This window comes from Solanum verrucosum, unplaced genomic scaffold, assembly GCF_900185275.1.
Source record: "Solanum verrucosum unplaced genomic scaffold, falcon-dt-bn FXZP01000256.1, whole genome shotgun sequence".
Lineage (NCBI taxonomy): Eukaryota > Viridiplantae > Streptophyta > Magnoliopsida > Solanales > Solanaceae > Solanum > Solanum verrucosum.
In genome coordinates, this window is record NW_026020785.1 from 105,754 (window position 1) to 118,705 (window position 12,952).

The following is a 12,952-nucleotide window of genomic DNA, read 5'->3' on the forward strand; positions in this document are numbered from 1 at the left end:
GCAAAAAAATTTGAATCTAGGTTTCGATCAATACCGGTGACTTGAATAGTGCTCCCAATTGCACAAACATGAATGCACGGCTACGAAGAGGCCAAATGAAGTTACATAGACAATATGTGCACTCTTTGCATCTCATTGTGACTAGCCATTTATCGAATTGATTGTCTTGTGAGGACCGTTGCACACTAGCGAACGTGTCTAGTCTTGTTTGACTGAAGTATCGATGCCTTGTGTGATTATCTTACTTTTAACCATGCATGAATAAACCTATAATTTTCCATGTTAGTCCAATTGGTTTAGAAAGGTATACTTTTAAGATGATCTTAGGCAACTTTTGAAGAGTGTGAACCAATTTAACATATACCTCTTTTTGTGGCCTACCCATGAGCGTGTGAAACTCTCTTGAACACCCCTTGAACCTTATTTTTTTGGTAGAACCTTGATAAACCCTAGACCTTAATTGATCCCCCTATAATCCTCTTGAATTGTGGTTTAGTGAATAGCCAACTTAGGACAAAAAGCCTAAGTTGGGGATATGGTGAAAAGGAAAAAGAGAAGTCAAGAAGTGCTATAAGAAGTCTCCCATAACCCATGATGTTGCAGAACAATGGAACCCTCCATAAAAAAAAAGAAAATGGTGGAATAAAGTACAAAGGATGTTGGGATTCCAAGAAATTCATGGGAAATGAATGAAAGGATGACTTAGAAGCACTAGAAAAAGAATTGATAAAGGAAAAGAAGGGAATGCCTTGAAAATACCACATCTCATGAGGAAAGAGGCACTGAGCCTTAACGACCATACCTTTACACTCAGCCTCATTACAAGCTTTAGAAAGACCTTTTTGAACTTGAGTAAGCTGGACCAAAAGTCAATTGAAAAATAAGGGCAAACCTATGGGTGAAAACATGCATTGTGTTCCTCTTTTTGAGTGTGAGCGTTGTATCTGATTTCTGATCTTAAATTGACTCATATCTGTGTGTGAATATGGAATCATTCTTTACGTGAGGTATTTAGATACTTTTGTTGAGCTTGAACTTGCATAAGTAGCAAGTATTGCAAGCAGGAGAATCTTTGGTATTGGTATGTCACAATTTGAAGCTTTGAGTACACAAGTTATCTTTGCATAAGTAAATTGAGTCTTGTTGTGTGCATTCATGATTTAGTCTTGTGTAGAATCGTTTGAGGCACCCTATTTGAACTCCTGAACTTAAGTTTGCTTGAGGACAAGCAAAAGCTGTCCTCGAATGCTTGTTTTATCTCAATACCTGATTAAAATGCTTAAATTTCAAGTATTTGAAGTATTACTGGAAGCATGGACACTTAGGCGCAAAATGGAGCAAAAAGGGCTGAAAGGAAAAAGAAATGAAAGTATGCGGATCGCCGAGTCCAACTTGGCGAGTCGCCAAATTGACATGCACAGCCCTTTGTTCCAGTACGCAAAGCCTTGAAGTAAGTGGATCGAAAGGCGAGGAAAGGAGCAGTCGGTGAGTCACCAATTAGTTCTGCGAAGCAGTACTGTACCACCCAATGATCCAGAATACGAGGATACTGAAAGCAAGACACTAAAGGCGATGAGCTGATTAAAGGGCGGATCACCGAGTTCATCACCGATCTCAACTAATGTTGCCGAACGATCCTCCGCAGCACAATCAGTGAAAATGATAAATACTAGTTAGAATTGTAGTCTTAGTGTGGAACAATTTTAGAGTAAAATTATTATTAGTCTATAGTATTTTTCTGTATTTTTCTCTCAAGTTTGGAGAGGGTTTTGTGGAGACTTGAAGAAAGGAGTTCATCTTCCCCAAGTTGGAAATGGGTCTTCTTTATTCTTCATCTGTAGATTAATTCAAGGTTTAATTTCTTATACCCAGCTGATTTCTTTATCATGTTAGGTATAATTTCTTATTTCTTGATGTGTGGCTAAAAAACCCCATTCTTGGGGTGTGATTTAGCAAATATGGGTTGATATTCTTATTGGGTCTTGCTTAATGATAGGTTAGATGTATTTTAATGGAGATTTCACCTAGTGGTTGTGGGTTAATCTAAAGGGTTTGTAGTTGCAAATAAAAGCCACCCATGTGTTTTCGGCTTGCCCGAGAGGGAGGTCGCGAAACAAAAACCACTAGACTGATGGCCTAAGGAGTGGGTCAACATGAGGTTCAGCCCGAGAGGGTGAACCCTAGTCTCATATCCTAACACTCAACTCGAGAGAATGAGTGGGTTAAGGCGTAGGCTGGTGTTTATGCGGCAAATGGGTGTCCGAGAGGAACGCATTTGAAATGGGGTAAGTTTCCCGAGAGAGAACTTATTTCCATTTAAAGCTTAGCCTAGTCACTATTATCTTGCAAATTTCCTATTGAAAGCACGTACCCAACGATTTATCTCAACTTGTATTGCGGTCACATCCCAAGAACCTTTCCCATACTTGATTTTCTTGTTTATTTTGTTGTTTTATCTCTTGTTACAAAACCCCTTTTGATATTTGACACTTTTGTGTCACCTCCTTTAATTTACGATGTATTTTATCGCAAATGTTTTTAGCTACGACTAATTCGAACGAAATTCTAATTGGCTACTGATTCTCAAAACTGCTTACTTGGGACACAACCCCAACCCTTGGCATGATTACTATATTATCGACGATCATAGACACTCATACCGTAGGATAGTGTCGTTGGTCACAATAAGCATCAGTCAACATCTTCTTGATGTTTTCATCCCTCTCTTTCTCTTTATCATGTTGCTCTTGTGTTAATCTAAAATGAAATGGAGAGACTTGATCCTCTTTGGTGTACCACGCTTGGTTTATTCTAGTCATTTCATCTAGAAGAAACGAGGCTACCTCAAATGATTGCAACATTATTCCTCCTCGTACCAACTGATCAGCCACTCCTTTACTAACCTAATCGAGGCTCCAGTAGAAATATTGAAGTAACAAATCGTTTGGCAGCCCATGAGTTTGGCATTTAAGTAGGAACTTCTTGAATCTCACCCATGTTTCATGGAGCGGTTCCCCCTCCCGTCGGTTGAAACCATGAATTTCATCTCTAAGTTTCATCATCCTTGATGGAGGGAAGAATCATGTGTTAAATGTTATAACCAGCTCCTCTCATGATGTGATGGAATTTTTTGATAACTCGGTTAACCACTTATTAGCTTCTCCCTTTAAAGACAAAGGGAATAACCGCAGTCAAATTGACTTTTGCGACACACCTTTGAATGAAAAAGGGCTGCAAACCTCTGTTATGTTTCTCACATACTCGTGTGGGTCTTCGTGATCTAGTCCTCCATATAGTCCCTTCATTTGGAGAAGGTGCAGAGTTGTGCTAGTGACTTCAAACATCGCATTCCCATCAGCTTGTGAGATGCAAATTGCACCCATTCCACCTGATTGATCCAAGTTGTAGACAGTATTGATATCATCTATACCGTCTCGATGACCTTCTGGATTGTCATTCATCTCTTCTTCACTCTTGTCCACTTCTATGTGGTGGATCCAACACTTTCACAACGCAGCCAAAACTAATTTAACTACAGCTAACAAATTTGAGAGTGACAAAACTTCAATCAAAGAATTCTAAGTGACGCTACTCCCTGGCAGCAACGCCATTTTGATGAAATGCTATCAATGATACTTCATCCAATACTAAGCATCATCGATCATTTAATAGTAATATAACCCAACCAAGGGTTGGGGTCGAGTCCCAAGGGAGTAGTTTTGTCCTTCAAATTCAAAAATGAAACTTTGACAGAATCTCTTCAATGTTATACTTGTTATGCCTTCACGATTATGGTTATATTTAGCAAATTTCAATCCAACTTCACGAATAAACACGAATTAAACAAATACTAGAGTAGAACTTGGGGAATTGACCAGCCAATTGTCAAATTTTACTTTAGAGGATGAATGTTGATACGAACAGTAGGTTATTTTGTTGTGTATAGGTCGGGCCATATATAAGATAACTTTCTCTCAAACAATTACCTTTTCTATGACGAATTCTCTCGAACTTCATCACGATCGACACATGCCCAGCCCTTTGTCCTCATCAAATCCACTCTATCGAGCTGGATACAAAGGATAGATCTCATATTTCACTCTCTCAAGCTGAAATCCGTGTAACCCACTACTAAGGATATTAAGATTGCTACCTTGGTTACGTGTTTTTCTCTCCATCAAGCTCACAACGCGAAATCAATTACACTAAATATGCAAAACAACTTCAAAACGCAATAACAATTCAGAACCACTTCAAATTAACCTCCCTATTTGTATTTCAACAATACCCACTTAGCAAAACTTCAGCAATTGGCTTTATAGTCAAAACCCAAGAGAAGGGTTTTAGCCACTTATATCAAAAGTAGAAAAATTAACATTTGTTCTTCTTCCCATAAGTGAATACATAAATGAGATTCTTTTAGGAAGAAATCATCTACAAATCTTCTTAATTACAAAATATCTAAGAATATTTAGATAAAAATCCCTCTCAAGAGCCTTTGGTGGTATCCTCTCTCTAATTGGTTTGTTCCCTCTTTTCTGAATAACCCTTCTCCTTCCCACAAATCAATTTAAATAAGTCTAATATGCGACTGTTACAAACTATTCGGCGAGGTTAGTCGGATGTCACTGATAGGTCGGCGACGCGCCGATTGTTCTTTATCTCGCCTTCAATTTTCACTCTTTCTTGGTTCGGCTACTATAACTTTAGGCGATCCAGATCAGGATCGTCGAACACTTCAGCGAATCACCTTATGTCTATTATTTCTCTCATCAGCGTGTGTTCAGATCTTCTTCAGCAATCTTTGGGGACCTAATTGTCCTTCGCCGAATAGATCGGCGACTGCCAACTAGCTCTGTTGCTCGCCGAAATTACCCTGAGTTTAGCTCCGGCATTCAGTAACTTTAGGCGGTATCATGGCTGTTCGGCAATCCGCCGAATGCTCTTTTCTATCGCCAACGTGGTCACCTCTTCGAGGGTGTAGCACAATAGAACATTAGGCGAGACCATGGCCATTCGGCAACTCACCCAATGGTTTGGGCGATCTTCAAGCCTTCTCTTCTTCGTTATTTCATTTGCCTTGTTCCTTTTGGATCCATAGTGTCCATGCTTTGTTCCTAAGTTCAAATGTCTGAAATTCAAGTATTTACATCAGTTATTGAAACAAAATAAACATTTAAGGACACTGATTCTATTAAAATCAAGCCCTAAATGAGTCCAAACTATGGACTCATCAATGTCCTTGATGTGATGACTTTAAGATTTTGGGGATAATAAGTGTTAGACTTTAGAGGTTTATTTGATTTGTTAGTTTAATAAGTGTTGAGCTTCCACATTATAGTTGGTATTCGTAGTTGAATTATTAATATATGTTGGGGTTTGAATTCCTTGGTTCGTCCACTTAGGAGGTTAAGTGTAGGTGCCACTCACGACTCATTTTGGGTCGTAACAAACTTGGTATCAGAGCATTAATTTCCGTGATCTGATCACACAAGGACAAGTAGTAGAGTCTTGTGGAACGATACGGGGACGCCTTTACTTTTCTTCGAGATGCTATAGGACTTTAAGAAAACTTTATTCCTTCTTTCTTTCGTGCTACTCCTTGAACCCAATTTGTATCTAGGTGATAAGAATTGGTATCTGAACTTCTGCACTCTATTTCACATATGGTTTGTACTAGAGTATTAGAAGTTGAAACAACAACATCAAAAAGAAAAAAAATGTGTCCTTAGAAATAGGTATATTTTCTCAATTGACTACAGGGCCTGTAATGATTAGTGATCAACATGATTTTTTTATTAAGTTCATAAAGTTGAAATCTTTATTCTTCATGGGTACTGATTATGAAGATGCTTATGCTTTCATTGTTGATTGTTTTGAGCTGCTTCATAAAATGAATATAGTGGAGAGTCTTAGTGTTGAGTTTGTGACAAGCTAGTTTTGGGGAGACGCAAGAATGTGGTGGCGGTCTCATGTTGAGTGCTGACCAATAAAGGCACTACCTATGACTTGGGAAGCATTTTCTAGCTTCTTTATGGTGAAGTGTATATCCCGTACTATGAGGGATAGGAGGTAGAGGGGGTGAATCCAGATGATTTTTCCAAGGTGACAACATTCAAGAAGTTTCATAAGGGAAGGCTAGATAATGAACACCATTACTTGGAAAATACATTTAGTGAAGTTGTTGTAACACGTATAGGTTGCTTAGCGAATGATGAAATTATGTTGCGCCAAGTGAAGTCAGAATCACTACTACAATTTTATAGATTGAGTGTATACAAAAGAGGGTCATGATACGACTATTAGAACAGTACTGATGCTTAGTTGATTAGAGTTATGAAGTGTGTTACTTTTGTTATCGACCTGATCTAAGAAAGAATGCAAATTGCTTCGGGGTAGAGAGAATGGATTTGATAATGCTTTATAGTTATTCAATAGGTAGAATTATGTGATATATTCAGCTACGATCTTCTCGATAGGTATGACGTGTGATGGATCTAAAAGACTTTTACGATGTGGTTCTAGTGTTATATGGAAATGAATATGTTGATTGTCAAGTGGGAATACTAACTAGTTAAGGAGTTATCTGTTGTATGATGTGCAGACAATGAGATTCAGTGTTGCATTGATCACATTCGAGAAACCAACTAGTTTGTTACTACGGATGCTTGGGTTAAGCATTGTTTTAAGGAAGGTTTTAGTGGTGGATCTTTGGTACGGTATTAATGCATTAGGTAGTGCACTCTATCTTGAGGGTTTTAGGACTAGTGATTTTATCTTAAGCTCCAAAGGAGTGGATTCATACCGAAATGACAAACTTATGTATAAAGAAAGTTAGTGAGTAGACTCGGGTGAATGCAACTGAAGATTTTAGTTAGAAAGTTTGTATAAAATTTGGATTAGTCCTTTTGATCTCATCGATATAACTGAGTTGAGGTGTCATGTCGATGAAAAGGTTGACTTCGTGGTGATGACAAGGGCATAATGAGCATCCCTCGAATAGAATTTAAAGGGCTAGAGTCATAATGAAAATGAAATAAAATTAGTGGGATGTGTGTAGCCTTCGGAAAGGGGTGAGAGTAAGAATATTTTCTCCAGTTGCAAGGACTTAAAAGGTACCTTCAAAAGGATTGAGAATTGCGTTCAGAGATGCGTAATTTCATCCATTTTGCTCTGGTTATGGTGATAGTGTCACGTGTTCATCAGATTGCTTAAAAAACTAATGGATAAGACTTGACAAAGAAATGTACATATGTCCAGCCCGAGTGTGATGATAAGTTCTTTTGTGGTTTGAGTTTTGTACTGAGTACATTTGGATTTTTAGTGAAGGATATGGTAAGATCGATGGAGAGGCTATTAATGATAAGACAAGATACATGAATTCGTAAAAGTCTTCAAGGTATGAGCTAATATTGATAGATAAGGGGATTGGATTACACAATTGGATTCACAATTCAATTTTTTTTTGAAAGTCTACATTCGTAGTGGTATATTTTGTCAAGATATGAATTTGTAAGATAAAAAATGACCGTTCAATTTGGTATTCAGTATTTGGAAGGACTTATGCATGGTTTTGGTCATAGAGTTTGTTACTTTTGATTTTTAAAGGACACAAGGAAAGGTTTCAGTTAAAAGTGTTGTTTTAGAGTATAAGGTAAAATGTCATGGGTTGTTGGTAAAAGGATGAGATCGGAAAGCGATCTAGAGAAATTAACAAGAGTCTGATATATTGAAGGGTCGAGATATTTAGAATTTTGCACCTTGAGAAGAATTTGAGAAAAGTGAAGGAATAACACCTCTCATATTAAACCTTGGGGTGTAGTTCAAGGTTTTATTGATTTTTACCTATGTGTTTAGATATGACTGTGAGATGTGAACTAGTTCGATGCAGACTTACTAGGAGTTTATCATTGACTTTTATAAAGATTGAGTTTTGGTTTGGGTGTTAAACATTGAGGTATGAAAAATTTAGTGTTTACGTGGTGTTATATTGCTCAAATTATGATAGATGACTTAAGAATGATGTACAAGGTGAGATATAATTCTACATGGTTATTAAGAATTTAGAGTTGGGTTAATATTGCTCTATCGATGGGACTACATAGAAAGTTAAGATGCGTTACATAGACATTTGATGGTGAATAGAGGTTATGAGCTTATACTATACAAAATAATTTGAGTGACCAAGAATTTCCCTAAGTGTTGGCTTGAGGTATGTGATGGTTTAGAATGGTAGCTAAAGCATTATATGTGGAAGTGATGTGGAGTTGACTTTGGGTGTGATTTAATAGTTTTATCTCAATGGAAAAGTACTATCAAATTTGAAATTAATGCTATAGCCTTTTTTGAGACTCGTATTTGTCATCAAAATGCTTAAATAGAAAGAGAGATAGTCATAGTTTGAACATGTATTTGACAAGAATACTTTGACACTAATGATGGTTTGGGAGTAAGGTAGATGATTGGTCTGGTTATGATGTTTTGTTAGTATTAAGATTGTTGACTTCAGTGGATGTGGGGTTCGATAAACCAAGTATGTGTGTAATTATAATAGGGACTAAATTGGTGATTGTGGGTAGCTAAAAAATAAAAGAGATAGAGTCGGAAGAATGAAACTGTTTGATATGGGCCCTATTGAAGGAGTATATAGAGTTATTCGACCTTGGTTATGTACATTCTTAAGTGACAAACTATTTCGTTCTAGGCATGGTTTAGAGTATGATTCACTTTCTACGTCTGTATGTGTTTTCGCTTCTATCGGTGAGTCCCTAGTAGTGGATTGTGTGTACTGATTCTGTGATTGTCATCCTGGTAGGGTGGCATCCTTGGTTAGACTTGTTCATTTCAGTTATGGAAGATTTGGTGTTGTTTGGGATAGTTGAAGTATACTAGTGATTCTATACGCACAACTTTGCTTATGAGAATTTATAGGAAAGCTACCATGAAAATTTATAGTTGTTCGATAGACTTAAGATTATCTCATCATCGGTATCATGTTTTGGCTATGTGTGATTGAATGTGGGGAAAATTGTGTCTAGATTTGTCATTCTTAAGGTTTGTCTATAATAGCTACTAATCTAGCATTTCAATAGTGTTGTTAAAGGTTCTATATGCTTGGGTGTATCACTCGATGGTGGTTACTTGATCATTTCCATTGTTGGATCAGATGAATTCGATTTTACTTGATGATTACTTGATGTGTAAAGATCATATTTTTATAGCTTAAGCTTGAGGAAATATTATGTTGTGAGGATGTAATCTTGATAATTTCATTGATGGTTGATGAATTACGTGTGTGGTGGTTGGTTCGGGTTCACTCCTAGTTGTAACCGGTATTGATTCAAGATTTTATCATGGTTATGTTAGAAAATATTTGTCCTGATGCTTGTGTCAAGGTTTAGTGGAAGAATCGGTCAGTTGAAGGGTCCACTTGGGAATAGTTTTGTTGTTAGTTGAGTTTACATACAACAACAATTATCATTAGAGTATTGAGATGGCCCCATTTGAGGCATTGTATTGGAGGAGGTGTAGATCTCCAATTGGTTGGTTTGATACTTTTGATATGAGACCTTGGATACTAATATTTTGAAGGAATTGTTGAGACAACTACCCTTTCTTACCCTCACCTTATGTTGATTATTTGAGGATGAACGATGGGTAAATTGATATCTAATGTAACGACCCATTTGGTCGTTTTGAGTACTAGAGCCTTTTATTTCAGAAAATACTTTCCGATAGATTTTAAATGGGTGTTTTTGGACTATTCATAATTATAAGTATGAAATTAGTGGGGTAGTTTTAATAATTTATTTAGTTGGAGGTTAAAGGAAATAACAGTAAAATTAATAGTGGGTCACTTTTACCATTTATAGTTGGTCTTATATAATAATTAGAGATTAAATATTCTGTAGAAGGAAGTTTGAGGTGAGTAAAACAGCGATAGCATCAGGTAAGTTTTCACAAACTTTGTGTGTGTTCATATGTTGGCTTTGATAAATATATTAAGATGTCATATTATGTATATTGTTGGATATAAAGGGAATGATTGATTATAGCTGAAATTTTGGGTTCTTAAAGGCTAAACGACAATTCCTATTTGCTATGTCTTTTAAATTGGATGATTTTGGAATAAGTTTTTTGGTGGGTAATTGTAACAACCCTCAAAATAAATTAGGATAAAGTAGATCCTCAAATGGATTTTATGCATTAATAACTTGTTAAAATAATAAAGAATAGCCTTTTTAGTCAGTTTTAAAGAGTTTGGAAGTCAAACGTCAAGGGACGACCAAGACGTTCGGAAACTAGTCTTTTACGTGTTGGTGTGTTCTAATATGTTGTTCATGTTTTTATGTGTTGTTTGGAGTCTAAAATCAGTGGAGGTGACTCAAGTGCCTTAATAAATGTTTTTAGGGTCAAAACGTTTGGGTACGACTCCCCGGGACCACCCTAAGGGTTCCCGAGGAAGACCCCAACCCTTGGCCAAACAAGCTGCCAAGGCAGCTTGAAAATGCTCATGGAGAGAGCATGTCCACGTCGCGGACTAGCTCCACCATAGGCCAAATTTTTGGTCCGCGTCACGGACTCTACTGTCTCAAAATTTAATTTCCAGAAACTTGTGGGAACAACTCCGCGTCGCGGACTGGTTCCCCGATGAAATCTGCGAAAATAAAACTCAAGTTTTACTTGTTTAAAAGGTCCAACTAAGTGAGGGGTGGTTTGGGTACTTTGGGGAATTATTATAAACGGTTATTCTACCTATTTTAGGGTATTTTAAGTTGGTTAAAACCCCAAAACCTAGAATTAGACCCCATTCTTCAAATTGACCCTTCCCTCTCAAAAATAGATTCTCACAAAAACTCCATTGAAGACCTTGATGAAGCTCAAGCTAGAAGATGGGTTTTCAACTGATTTCTTCTTCAATTTCATGGGTCTTCAATAATTAAGGTATGGTAACTCTTGATTCTTGAATAACCTCTCATTCAAGGAGTTCTATCAAAGATTTTCAAAAGTGATTCAAAGATCAAAATTCCCAATTTTCAATCTAAACATGGGTCCCTTGTCAAACAATTTTCTAAATCATTCTATTGATGAATTAATGGGGAATTAAGGTTTTTAATATAATTTTCAAAGGAATTCTTGAAGAACCCATGATCCCCAAATTCTCAAAAATTGTCCTATGATGTGGGTCTTTGTGAATATGATCTCTATTGGTGAAAATATGTTTAGATTAGATTGTATTGATGTTTCCTATGATTATCTATACTTATTCATGTTGAATTGTTGGTCTATTGATGAGTTGAGAATTATGGTCTTATAGGCAAAGTTATGGGTTGATCCCTTTGTTTATAGAATTGTACTTAGATTATGTTTATGTTATTTAATTACATTGTTGATTCCTATTGCTATCTATGTCAATTGATTATGAATTGTTGAGCATTGATCCATGGTAATCATGGCTTGGAGAATTGGTAAGTTGACCTAACTTCTAGTCTATAGTATGAGAATTGATGTTGTGTGGTTTGGTCCACTTATGGTGGCGGTGTTAACTTCTTGTCTATCTATGCATGTTAAGATCATGGCCTTGAAGGCAATAGATATGAAGTGAATCGATGATTATGATGCATATGTTTATGAAGTTGTGCTATGAAGGTTATTTATGAAATCCTCAATGCTAGCATGATGTTTAAAGTGTGGTGATGATGCGGAGTATAATGCGAATAATAATGTTAGGGATAAGGTGTGGTCTACATGATTGATTATGTTAAGTACTATTGTGGAATGACCCCTACCTATATGACCCCTATATGAATGTGTGATCATATACATGTTAGGAGTACCAATTCAATGTTGAATGTGTCCTTTTCTCCTATGATGAATTGTGGGTGTGTGGTCTAGAATCTCTAAAGGCTTTATATGTGAATTGCTCATGATTTGGGGACATTGTGAAAGTGTTGTGATCCCTTGAAGGGAAGTGCACTCAATATCAATGTTGTTGCTATCATGTCACTATGAGGACCAATATGCACACACACACTCTACATGTATAGCTATGAATTTGATGTGTTATGGTGTCTATTGAAAGGTTAACTCTTATATGCACTCTTACATCTTATTATGCATGCAAAGTGTATGATTAGCAAGATATGAATATGTGTTGCATAAAGGTGTTTATGTGAAAGGCTTTCTCACATATGTACACACACATGAATGAATGAATAAGGTTTACGATAATCTAGTGAAAGTGAGTCTCTTGAAAGGTTTTCGCAATTGTACTCTAAACAAGATTATGTTATGAATATGGTATGACTATGTGAAAGGTCATTCTCACATAATGTAGGTTCTATAATGAAAGGTCATTCTCATCTTAGAAACCTTTGAGCTATATGATATGAGGGATTAAGTCCCTAAAGCCTATTTTATGAACTAATGTTAACTAATGGCTTAAAGATGCTTAAAAAGGGAGTTGGAGCTCAGCACCGAGTGAACATGAAAAATGAGAGTGGGGACTTCACGTTTACCAAGTCCGGCTTCCCATAAGAGAACCTTCATGTTTGCAAGTCCGGGTTCCCAACATAGATGTTGTCTTATGAGATGGAAACCTCCACGCCTAGCAAGTCAAGGTTTCTAGTATCAATCTCCTTGCTCCATAACTACGTGCCCTCATAGGTCTTAGCTTAGTGGATCCACTAGATAGCTATTATGTATGTAGGTCCTACCTTGGCAAGTAGTACCCTCTTTTTTCGGTGTGGGAATAGAACACCAGATTCCATGTAGCTCACATGGTCTATGTCGGTTATGGCAATGTCTACCGAAAGTTAAGAAATGAACTAAGATAAGAATATGAACTCTAGTCATGATTTCTTGAAGAGTTACTTAGTGTAGGTAGGACTATGGACTCTACTTATGCATTGCACAAGTGGACTCTAAGGGAGGTTATGATTAGGCTCTTGAT

At 36.8% G+C, this 12,952-nt stretch overlaps 1 non-coding gene across 1 annotated transcript; it reads left to right on the forward strand.

Moving 5' to 3' along the window:
• The first annotated feature begins 2,949 nt into the window (after positions 1-2,949).
• LOC125813095 (small nucleolar RNA R71) lies at positions 2,950-3,056 on the forward strand. Its single transcript, XR_007442045.1, has one exon. It is a non-coding gene; the product is annotated as a small nucleolar RNA R71 (small nucleolar RNA).
• Positions 3,057-12,952: the final 9,896 nt, after the last annotated feature.